This window comes from Balaenoptera borealis (genome assembly GCF_965194805.1).
Source record: "Balaenoptera borealis genome assembly, chromosome: 2".
NCBI lineage: Eukaryota > Metazoa > Chordata > Mammalia > Artiodactyla > Balaenopteridae > Balaenoptera > Balaenoptera borealis.
In genome coordinates, this window is record NC_138867.1 from 7,917,161 (window position 1) to 7,930,002 (window position 12,842).

A 12,842-nucleotide genomic window follows, 5' to 3' on the forward strand; every position below is an offset into this window, starting at 1 on the left:
AATTTTTGAAAGTTTTATTTTATTTTATTTTTCACCCCCTCTCAATATACTGTTTTTTTAACACAGACTTTTGGGCTTAAAAACAATATTTTCCTTTTTTAAAATTGAGGTATAATTGACAGGTAACATTATATTAGTTTAGATGTACAACATAATGATTGGGTGTTTGTATATATTACAAAATGATCGCCACAAGAAGTCTAGTTAACCCGTCGCCATACATAGTTAACAAATTTTTTTTCTTGTCATGAGAACTTTTAAGATTTAGTATCTTAGCAACCTCCAAATATGCAGCACAGGATTATTCACTATAGTCACCATGCTGTTCATTGCATCCCCATGACTTACTTGTTTTATAACTGGACCTTTTGACCTCCTTCACCTATCTTGCCCACTCCTCAGTATATATATCGAGTAAACTTGCCAAAACCTTTGTCACTTAAATTTCTCTTAAATTTATAAACTGCTTGTCTTGGAGTTCATTTTGATCACCAACCTTCTGCTAATTAAGAAGGGAGAATGACTTCTCTACTGTGGTTAAAATGAATTTAAACAGCTTTCAACAAGTTAGTCTTCAAAAATAAATTACTAGCTATGCCAGGGTAATTGCAAAATACAATGTTTACTCAATTTTCTAGAGCTCTGATATGATAATTTCCTGTTTGTCTACTTGATTATTTTTTCCACCCCCTCATAGAATGTAGATTTTATGAGAGGAGGTTTCCCCTGTGACACAGCTCTTAGAATAGTATCTAGCTCCTAGTGAGCCTAGATAAATATTTGCTGAATACATAAAAATTAAAAAAAAAAAAAACCTCTTCAGAGATTTTATAGGCAATGGGCATACATCACAAGAGAGTCAAGTAAAGCCCAAGTCTGAGCTTGCTACACACAGAGAGAGTTTTCAAAATTATTGTCAACTAAAATTTTAATGAATACTCTCATTCCTCATGACTTTCCCCCAAGAATAAAAGATGATATTTCTGATGTTCTTAATTTGAAGGGCCATGGTTTTCCCATTAACTTTCTAAATAGTCGATGGCTATTATCTTTGGTGCCAAATATCAAGCAGTGTATTTTTACAGAAATTGTTGCAATGCTTCTATAGACCTTCAGTCCTGAATCCTCACATATTATTTTATCAATATTTTTCTACATATGTCTACTGATTTTTCCTTAGGTGACTATCTTCCAATTCTCTGTTATCAGCTTCAGAGAAGATAGAACTAGCTTTTGAGTCACACATGAGCATGGAAGGTCTACCTTGTTCATCTCCCTACCCCCCAATCCTGGTTCAGACGCTGACCAGTGGCCCATGAGAGCTTTGACAGAAGGAAGCAGCAGTTACCAGGGGTAAGAGAAATCACAAAGGACTACCACAAAGGGCATTAAAATAAATCAAAATAGACATTTTAAAATTATTTTGCCAGACAAAATGGCAGGAGTCACCATGGCGTTGAAGCCATTGAACAGATAACGGAGCAAGATGAGGATGAAAACTGTCAATACAGAAAGAACTGAGCTGTTAAAATGGCAGGTTTAGAAGGTTCAGGATGAGAAAGCAGATGCTGAATAGACAATGAGTTATAAAACTGGCTAATGTATGCAGTTTGATGAGTTTGGACGCATGCATAACCCATAATACCATCACCATAAACAAGGTAATAAACGTATCATGGGCGTGTGTATATGCCAAAACCCTTTAAGTTGTGTACATTAAATATGTTTTTTGGTATATCAATTATATCTTAATAAAGCTGTAAAAAAAAGAATTTTGGCAAAAAAAAAAATCCCTCTACACTGAAATGTAGACTATAGGAAATGGAAAGATTCCATTATCTTACATAATGCAGAATTCAAACACAGTCAAGAGAAGTACAAGGAAAAAAATTATATAGGCCATTCTCACTTATGAACACTATTTTTAATCCTAAGTGAAACATCAGCAAACTGAAAAAAAAAAATTGGCTAAGCTTTTGTAACTTTGAGAAAGTTTAGGTTATGTAAAGCAGACATCATTGTATGGCATGAAGGTAATCAGATAATATAAAAGGCTAGACTTAAAGATTTGACAATTTTTTTTAAATGGCTAAATACGGGAGTAAAAATTAAATGGAGATGAGACTGGTTAACTAATAAAAGCAGTAAGTAATTTTTTATCATTAATTTTGGTTTCCATGGGATATCATTTCCAATAACTCTACTGTATATGCCTACTGGATAATTTATTCATTCTTGCTTTCTAACCAGCTGTTTATTGAAGGTCAACCACATGCCAGGAACTGGGGGTTGAAGGTTGAATAAGTTTCCACTTACAACCCCAAGAAATACATGGTGTTATCTGAATAATCTTTTTGTGCTGTATCCTTGTTGAAAAAATATTCCACCATTATACACTCATCTTTTTTTTTTTAATTTGCTGTACTGTTAAAATACAAATACTCCTGTGTGGGATGCTAACATTGTAAATATAACCAGTCATACACACTTTTAACAATTCTAAAAAGTAAGTTAAAGAAAAAATAGCAAGCATTATCACCCTCTTTCTCGATAGCAGATTTACTGGGAGTGATGGAGAGGACAGAAGAGAAGACTATGAGAGCTTTGGGCATCTCTCCAGGTAGAGGTACAGAGGCCCCTGCCACGTATGATGTATGGAAACAGTCTCAGAAATGTCTACCTTATATTCAAAATTTTTCTTAGCACTGACAACGAACATGATTCTTCATGATAATATAACACATTTTAAATTGCATATTTTGATTAGAATCTTCATAGAATTTGACTCATTTGCTGATAAACAGCTGAATTAAATATACTAATTGTTATGGATTGAATTGTTTCTCCCATAAATTCCTACTTTGAAGTCCTAAGCTCCAGTACCTCAGAATGTAACCTTGTTTGGTATTGGTTCTTTACAGAATTAAGATGAGGTCATTAGGTCAGGCCCTAATATGACCGGTGTCCTTATAAGAAAGGGAAATTTGATACAGGGAGAACCCCATGTGAATGCGAAGATAAACATCTTCAAGCCAAGGAGAGAGGCCTGGAACAGATCCTCACTCACAGCCCTCAGAGGAAAAAAAATCTGCCTACATTTTAATTTCAGACTTCTAGTTTTCAGAACTGTGAGGAAATAAATCTGGATTGTTTAAGGCACCCAGTTTGTGATGCTCTTGTGACAGCCCTTGCAAAGTAATATACTAACAATATCTATTGCAGAAATAACTTTGCTTTATTAAATATCAGACTTACATTCATATAGGTTGTGGTTTAAAAGAGCTATGTTTAATGCATATTGGAATATTTACAAAGTTCATAGAAAACCCATGGAGTTCACTGTGACCATTCTCTAAGTGATCACTTCTAGCAAATTAGGAGGCTTGCAATTTTGAACTGGTTTTTCCAAATTTCTGGATTCTGTTGTTATAATTCACAAAATGAAGGAATTTGGTGTAAATCTAACAAAATATGTATAAGATCTATATAGGAAAAACTACAAAACTCTGATGAAAGAAATCACAGAAGAATTAAATAAAGAGATAGTCCATATTCATGGATAGGATGACTCAATATTGTCAAGATGTCGGTTCTTCCCAACTTGATCTATAGGTTCAATGTAATCTCATTCAAAATCCAAGCAAGTTCTTTTGTGGATATCAAAACATATTCTAAAGTTTATGTGAAGAGGCAAAAGACCCAGAATAGCCAAAGCGATACTGAAGAAGAACAAAGTTGGAGGATTGATGCTCTGCAACTTCAGACTTACTGTAAAGCCACAATAATCAAGACACGTGATATTGGTGAAAGCATAGACCAATAGATTAATGGAACAGAATAAGCCCAGAAATAGAACCATATACATTTAGTCAACTGATCTTTGACAAAGGAGCAAAGCAATACAATGGAAGAAAAATAGTCTTTTGAACAAATGGTACTAGAAGAGCGACATCTACGTGCAAAAAAAAAAAAAAAAAAAAAAATCTAGACACAGGCCTTACACTCTGCACAGAAATTAACTCAAAATGTGGATCAAAGACTTAAAAATGTAAAACTTAAAACTATAAAACTCCCAGAAGATAACATAGGAGACAACCTAGATGATCTAGGGTATGACCAGGGTATTTTAGATACAACACCAAAGGCACAGTCCATGAAAGAAATAATTGATCGGCTGGACTTCATTAAAACTAAAAACGTGTTCTCTGAGAAAGACAGTGTTAAGAGAGTGAGAAGACAAACCACAAACTGGGAAGAAGTATTTGCGAAAGACACATCTGATAAAGTACTGTTATCCAAAACATACAAACACCTCCTAAAGCTCAGCAATAAGAAAACAAACAACCCAATTAAAAAGTGGGTCAAATATTTTAACAGACAAGTCACCAAAGAAGATACAGATGTCAAATAAGCATATGAAAATATTTTCCACATCATGCATCACCTGTGAAATGCATAAAAAAGTGACACCACTACACACCTATTAGAAAACCCAAAATCCAGAACACTGACAACACCAAATGCTGACAAGGATGTGGAACAACAGAAGCTCTCATTCGTTTTTAATGGGAATGCAAAATGTACAGTCACTTTGTAAGACAGTTTGGCAATTCTTATAAAACTAAACATATGTTTATCATATGATCTAGCAATCACACTCCTTGGCATTTACCCAAAGGAGTTGAAAACTTGAGTCCCCACAAAATCCTGTATTTTAATATGTATATAGCTTTATTCATAATAGCCTAAACTTGGAAGCAACCAAGATGTCCTTTAGTAGGTGAGTGGTTCATGGCACAACCTGAAAGTGAAATATTATTCGGCACTAAAAAGAAATGAGCTATCAAGCCATTAAAAGACATGGAGAAGCCTTAACTTCATATTTTAAATGAAAAAAGTCAATCTAAAAAGCTACATACTATATGATTCCAACTATGTGACATTCTGGAAAAGGTACAACTATGAAGACAGGAAAAAAAAAATCAATGGTATCCAGGGGCTGGGGAGGGGAGAGAGAGATAAATAAGCAGAGCACAGAGAATTATGCAATTATGAGAGATATAAGTCATTATATATTTGTACAAAACCATGGAATGTACAACAACATGAGTGAACCATAATGTAAACTAATGTAAACTATGGACTTTGATTGATTATAAACCAGTGTAGATTCATCAGTTGTAATAAATGCACCAATCTCCTGGGAAAGGTTTTTTAATGGGGAAGTCTATATGTGTGTGAGTCTATGCATGTGTCAGGCTAGGGTATATGAGAAATCTCTGTAACTTCCCACCAATTTTTCTGTAAAACTTAAATCACTCTTAAAACATAAAGTAATAATAAAAAATAAATGTACTGAGGGGTTTGCTAAATTCTGTCAATAAAATAGTAAAACTAAATGAAATCAAAATAACTGTTTCCAACTAGTATTTTCAGTTCTTGCTACATTTGAAAGCATCATATTTCATATTTTGCCCTTTCCACTTAAAATATTATGGCCAATACTTCTCCAATTCATGGTCATTGCCAACAAATTGAACTTCTATTAAAATTCCCTTATTTGGTAGTTGGCATATGTTGGCTTCCATTTTCACAGTATTGTTTGATAGAAGTCTCTAACAGGAGTGTTGGTTTAATTCACCATCTACTGGTATCTTGTTTGTGTGAAAGGTTGTGTATATTTTATCTTCATTGCTAATGGGTGTTTCACTCATTCAATGTCTGGGGAAAGCAGCTTGATCTCCTGCTGCACTAGGATGAAATTTAAAACCCAAATTTTCCAGAATCCCACACAGGTCTTCTGACAACAGTCCATAATACTTCTACTTTATGGTACTGTACAACTTTTATGTCTGACATACAATGTCCACTCTCATTCAAATACATAATGTGTGTATAGCAACAGTCCCATGCCTAATATGTGAATTTTCATTCTGTTACTGCTCTGCTTTATATATTTCAAAATATATCATACATCAGCCTAATTTTATTTGTCAGTAGCTACTAATTCTTTACATTCTACTCTTTATGCCTATAATTAGTCATCTGTTTTAACAAAGCATGTATATCCTGGGGGTATTAATTTACATATAGACACATTCTGCATATTATTTAATCAGTTTAATACTGGGGACGGATATCAAGACATTGAAGTAACTAAATACAGGTATATTTTTATGTTAATTGGCATCAATACAAGATAGTATTAGATAGAAAAAAGGAGCATGCAGTCCTACTTAAGGAGTCCTACTTAAACAGATGTAAGTGTAATTATGCATAGAAAAATGTTAATAGAGTTTATCTATGGGAAATGGAAATAGAGTTGGTTTTCCTTCCTCCTTATGATGTTCTGAATTAAGGAAGACATGTTAAATCAACCATATGCTATTTGGGGAACTCAGACACCATAAGTTCTAGTTGCTAAGTGAGGTTGACTGCGGCCCTAGGAAATAAGAATCTTTCAACTATTTATATCCTTTGGAAAACTTCAAACCTTCAGAGGTTGTGAATAAATTGATTAAAATATAAGCAAATATAGTTTAGTAAAATAATACAGCATACAGGAGGCCCAGCACCAGCTACTCCTGAAACATCATCCCCAGGAGGGACAGAGCTGTATCCTAGGAGCTTTACAGGGGGTCAGCCCAAGAGAATAAGTTCTGTTCCACCAGATTTGGGGAATTTTGATCTTTAGGATTCTTGCATTAGCTTACTGGGGGGACATAGTGTGTTACCAAGTCTCTTTTTCTAAACATAAGTGGTCTTCAAAGAAATGTTTAGCTCAAACATTTCAATAAATTTACTTCAGCCATTTGAAAACTAGCAAAACTTTTGAACATAGATCAAACTTGCCAGAGTAAAGAGAAATCAGCCACAGAAGTTTGAATAGGGTTAAAACCTGATCTTAACTACAAAACCTTTTGATTTTATTCCCTCACCTAGCACAGGGCTGCTCTCAGCATAGATCCACAAATTGTATTTTATCTTTAGACCCTGTTTTATAAGCTCTGTATCCTCCTTAACACTGTGCTGTCCCCATTGACTGAAATATCTAGTTGCAGGGGACACATTTGCTCAGGGCCTTCAGCTCTGCTTTTGTTTAAAATCACACCTGATGGGAAGGTATGCCCTGATTCTGGCTCAGCTAGACCTGGGCCCCAGGCCTTCTCTTCTTGTTCTAGGGCCTCCTGCATATCCTTTAATTCCTCTGTGCCTCAGTTTCTACAGTTGCATAATAACACAACTCTTTGATGATAATGCAACTGTTTGATAAAAATAAAACTATATTCAGCAGGCATAGAATTTTACAGGTGAGCACCTGAGGCCCTGAGAGAAGGAACAGTCTACCTAATCTAGTGGCAGAGGTGGGACTGAATCCAGGTTCCCTTCTCTTAACCTGCGAGTTTTATAGGGCACTGTCACAGCCCTTTCCTAGACTAACCAAATTGGGAATCAGTCCTAAATTTCCTATGAGAAATTTGGTGTGTAAAATGTAGTGGACAGTCCTTAGGATATTATTCATATTTTATAAAATGATGGTGTCAGATCTGGATGACGCCTTTTAAAGAGCAAGGTGTAAAAAGTGAAGGACGAATCCTGCTCAGAAAGAAAGCCTCCAATGATACAATGAGGCAAATGCTTGGGTAGAGTTTTCTCCCATTCTGCCTACACTCGAGCAGAGAAATTTTTGTACCAAAAGAAAACAGCTGTCACTGAAAATCCAAGACCCACTAGCTGAGGCTTTCCTACAGTAAAAAGGAGTAAATGCTTCCCATTTTCACTCAGTCCAGGATGTGTCAGCAGTAAATGCATTTGAAATGCATTTACAAATCTCTTAGACTCTTTACACTAATGAAATTCGTGACTTTGCCCTTGCAAATGTTCTCATGCATAGTGTGTGGCCTTGCAAATGTTCTCATGCATGGTGGCTCTTGATTTTTCTAAAATCCTTTGGCTTTTGCTATGATCCACACAGTTTAGCAGTGGGTTATCATATATTATTTTATAATTGATTCACATTGCTCTCTAACTGATTTCTGTCTGAGTCACATCACTGAAACCATGTCAAGAATCTCTCCAGAAGCTTAAAGAGACTGAAGGAAAATTACCATCTTCTACTGGGAAAATCTTATAAGCAAACCACTACTATAGATAAATAAACATGAATATATATATATATATATATATATATATATATATATATATATATATATGAATGTTAAGACCAAGATGATCTTATAACATTTCCTTCAGCTTGACTAAATTTAAACAGGCTTCTTTTTGACTCCAGGCCTGACCTCCCTTTTCTTAGAGCATTTACTTTGGAAAATTTACCAATAGTTTTCCTTTCTCTTTGAGATGTAAATTTTTAAAAGGCCTCTTGCCAGTTTTGCAACCCAGGGATGCCTTTCTCAAGGACCTGGGAGCCATCTCTCTGAAGTGCAATCATCAAAGAGGGTAGCACCCTTACCCCCCAGTCTCTGTGGGAGGGTAGGACCCTACCTGGAAGGCTCTTTGCTCCAAGTTGTAAAACTACCTCCTCACATGAAGATAGAAGAGAGTCCACATTTTGTCAGTGAGCTCTGGAACCCTTTCCCAGTTTCCTTCTTCTCTTACCCTTCCCAAAGGCAGCAGTCACCATGAACCTAGAGCACTGCTTCTGGTGTCCCTGGGAAAGGGAAGAAAGAGACACAGCTTATAAACCAAGACAACAGTGATGGGTCCTGAGTAATATCCACATCCTGCTGGGTTGGAAGAGCAGGACTCTGCCCTGGCAGAGGAGTGGGCTCCGAGGTGGTAACCCTGCCCACTGGAATCCCTTCCCTTGTCTGTTGTTCTCCAAGGACCCTTTGGAGAGATGCATGGGAGGCTGTCCCTTCTGGAAAAGCACCACTTAGAAACCTGTTTCTAAACCTGTTTCAGGTTTGGGGCCTCAGGGTCACCATAGGGTATAAGCAACCCCAGTTCTTTGTTTGCAGCGGACCCCCTGTGTCTTCGAGAAAACAGTCCTGTGAAGGTAGATTGGCTTTCTGTTGATTTGCATTTGGTCAACACGGTTAATTAGGCACCAATACTGAAATATTGTTCCTGGATCAAGGGCAAGTCTGGGATATTCTGCCTCTTAGAAATAGACCTGAATATGGGCCCAGATCCCCAAAGTTCAGTTTACTATGTACCTTGCTCTCTGCCTCAGAACAACAGTTAAGAAACAATGGAGAGTCTGCTCTTTGTCTGGAGGTGGAATCCTAGATGAGGCCATGCACAATTCTGATATTTGTTAGACAGGGATTGGGCCTGGGAGAAGCAGACACGAGCCAGATGCCCTTCGCATCTTCAGATATATTTCCTGCCCTGGGGCTGCTATTAGCACTGTAAAAAATTAATAAACAGAAACCTCAATTAAATAGAGTCAGGAGACCAGAAGGGGGAGCTCTCATGCCCTGTGACTATAGCAGAGTCCAAGAGGAAGAAGGAAGATGCCTCTTCTTTCCTAGCAAGGATCCAGCCACTGAAAAGCCATGGACTCTTTATTTACTATGGCCCTCCTAACTTTCTTTTCCCCTGTATGGAATTGCCCTCCTTCCCTGGCTGTGAGGGGACTTACACGTGGCTCACCATGGTTGCAGACCAGAATTGCAGTTCTCTGCTGATCCCAGATAAATCCATCTTTGCTGGAGAACTATCTGACAATTTATCTGTTTTATGTCAACAGTACCAATTTTAGTTTAGGAGTTGGGAGCTGGACTTTTCCAACATTAAATACTGTGATCTCAATGGCCATCCTAGATGACGGTCCTAGGGAGAAAGGTCTTCTTTCAGCAAAGCTGTGTTTTCTCCCTTTTCTAATTTATTTCCAATGCCTTAAATGTTTTCTATCAAGGCTTTGAAAGTTCAGCCACAATTGACACTTGGTGTGCATTCCAAAACAACAACAGCAAAAAATTTAACAAAATGCTGTGCTAACTCTGTCCTCGGGAAAAGCCTGGAGTGAAGAGTGACCTTTGCTTCCTCCACGTGTCTTGCCTCAGCCAAGCCCACAGTTAGCACCTCTCACTTGTCCCACCTCAGCTGCAGGTGTCATTCTCTGGACCAGTTAGAGTTTCCTGAGTGCAACTGACACACTGCCACTCTGGCTAATTGTGATTCAGAGAGGTTGAACAATGAGTCCTCAGAAGGACAAGGGCCAGAGAACAGTGGGGTCCTGGGAAGTGAGATGCAATGGACAGTCCCTTAAAGGTGCAGAGTTTCATATATTTTTATCCTTGATTCTATCTCCCAGTCAAGATTCGAGTTCCAGAACAGGGAAACTCTGATTGGCTTTGTTTAGGTCTCATGCTATCTCCTGTAACCAGGGGTTATGGAGAGGGCAGTTTGATAGATATTCTCACTGTGCAGGACTTGTGGGAAATGGGATGACCAATTCTTGATTTTTCTGGGAATTACCCAGTTTTATTACTAAAAATCCTACACCCTGGGAGCCCTCTCAGTCCCATGAAAAGTGGGGTTAGCTGCTCACACGGAGGGAGCCACTCATCTTCTCAGGGAGGGCTTGCTTCTCATAGGAAACTGAGACACTATTACCTTAGGCAGAGTGAATGTTGGGCTGGCCTAAAACTGTAAATACCCATGACCAAAAAAAGAAAAAAAAATGGTGTTATTACCAAAATAAGTACGGGTTCTGGGCAGGCCCAGAATTGTAAGCGTTAACTTGTGCCCTCTTTTGATTCCAGTTGTGGTATGTAATTTTCTACATGCTACTGGGCCACCAGAGTGGGAAACGTGGGCGAGAATGAGAGCGCCGACATGTGGACTTAGCTTTCCATCCTTGGAGCCCTAGACTCCTCTTAAAGGAGGGAGAATTCATTAGTTAGCCAGGAACATCAAAGCACTGTCATCGCCTTTTCCCTTGTGGCTTTTGTCTGATTCTAAAACCAGTTTCCTTACAAAGCATGGGTTTGGAGGAGAGTGTGTACATGCTCCAGACTGACCACATTGTGCTGTCAACAAATTCAGGTTATTCCAGCTCTAACTCAGCATCTGCTCAAAAACAGGCACAAAAACTCACCTGGAGTTACACACATGACCAGGATCCAGACCACAGCCCTGAGGAGCGTGCAGTGTAGTGGCCGCGGTCACGGAATCTGTTTCCTCGGAATCAGTTAACTTTGCCGAGTTTCACGGCCACAAACCGTACCTTCCACCTCCTGCAAACCTCCCTCCAGTGAGTCTCCAGGAGTCCAGAGGAATAACTTTCCATGCGTCTTTGAAAATATCCTGCCTCTCCTGTGAAATCTGTAGACCTCTTGTTCTCCTTAGAACAGTCTGTGAATGTGGAGTGTTCCATACATACATTGCATAATTAAATGTAATTTCTGCATCATGAGTATATTTAATGATACATCAACTTCATATTTCATCAGAATTCTTACTTCTATTTCCTATTTCATCAGAAAATTTATATTTTAATATGTGCAACTGAGGTAGCCACATTGGGGACACCTAGGAACTCAGCACTGCCAAAGTCATATGTGAGGTCTGTCCAGCAATTGCTGAACGTTGTTTTAAAAAAGCCAAATTTTAAAAAGCCTCCTTGAAAATTTAACTTATGCTTCTACTCTGAGAAGATTTTGGAATGTAAGAGCTAAAATATTAGTCCTTAGCTATTCCTTTAGACGTAAGAGGATTTACTCATTTTTACTTCAAGTTTTGATTTTTTTTTTTTGCATGTGTCCAGATGCTTCCTAATTGTTGTAAAAATAGATCTTTCTATTTTATTATATTCTTTACTTTCTTTAATCCGAAAGCCACGCACATCCCAAATTTGCAAGGGATGTCCCAATTTATATTATTCCATTTTCTGTATCAAAAAAATTAATCAGATATTCCAATGTGCAGTGTTCAAAGCACATCTCATGGACAACCTCTTGCAATAAAAATGGCACAAAGCTGATGTATTGTACAATTTGCCCCAATTTTTGTTTGGGGGAAGAGGATGATACTCTACAGATATTGCCCTGAGAAACCAAGGCAGGAGCTTCAGCTGTCTCTCTGCCTGAAAGTTGCAAATGTTAAGAGCAGCTTTGATGATCACGGGCACGGACAACATACAATGTGTTTTGTTTACAATTTAGTGAACAAAGATGCATAATGTAATAAGAGTGTACAGATCCTGCAGTTAGCCAGCACATTTCCTGTGAGGCAGGTAAATGTTCAACATATTACTTGGCGTAAAGGAGATACAACAAAAATGGGGGACAGAATGCTTTGTGTTACGGGGTGAATTGTGTCCTCCCCAAAGAAAAAGTGAAAGCACTAAACCCCAGTACCTATGAACGTGACCTTATTTGGAACTTGGGTCTTTGCAGATATAATCAAGTTAAGATGGGGTCATTAGTGTTAACCCTAATCCTATATGATTGGTATCCTTATGAGAAGATGGAAATTCAGATTTAGACACAGGCACACATGTGATGACAAGGCAGAGATTAGGGTGATAAAGCTGCAAGCCAAGGAAAGTCGAGGACTGTCAGCCATCAGAAGCGAAAAAAGAGTAAAGGAAGGATTCTCCCCTACAGCTTTCAAAGGGAGCGTGGATCTACTGACACCTTGATTTTGGACTTCTAACTTCCAGGACTGTGAAACAATAAAAGTCTGGTGTTTCAAGCAGCCAGTTTGTGGTACTTTGTTACAGCAGCCCTAGGAAACTAATACCTCATCTTCAAAAACCAGCCCTACACAGAGATTTGTTGATCACCAGTTTTGTAATAGACAGTGGGTAATTTCTGGGGATGCAAAGACGAATAAAACGTGGCTGGCTTCTTGAAGAAGTGTGTATATTTTAC

General features: G+C 37.9%; 1 long non-coding RNA gene across 1 annotated transcript; it reads right to left on the bottom strand.

The window, feature by feature from the left end:
• Window positions 1-1,116: 1,116 nt before the first annotated feature.
• On the bottom strand, window positions 1,117-8,175 carry LOC309624653. Its single transcript, XR_014242073.1, has 2 exons — window positions 7,903-8,175; window positions 1,117-7,871 (listed from the first exon to the last, which is right to left on the bottom strand). It is a non-coding gene; the product is annotated as an uncharacterized lncRNA (long non-coding RNA).
• Window positions 8,176-12,842: the final 4,667 nt, after the last annotated feature.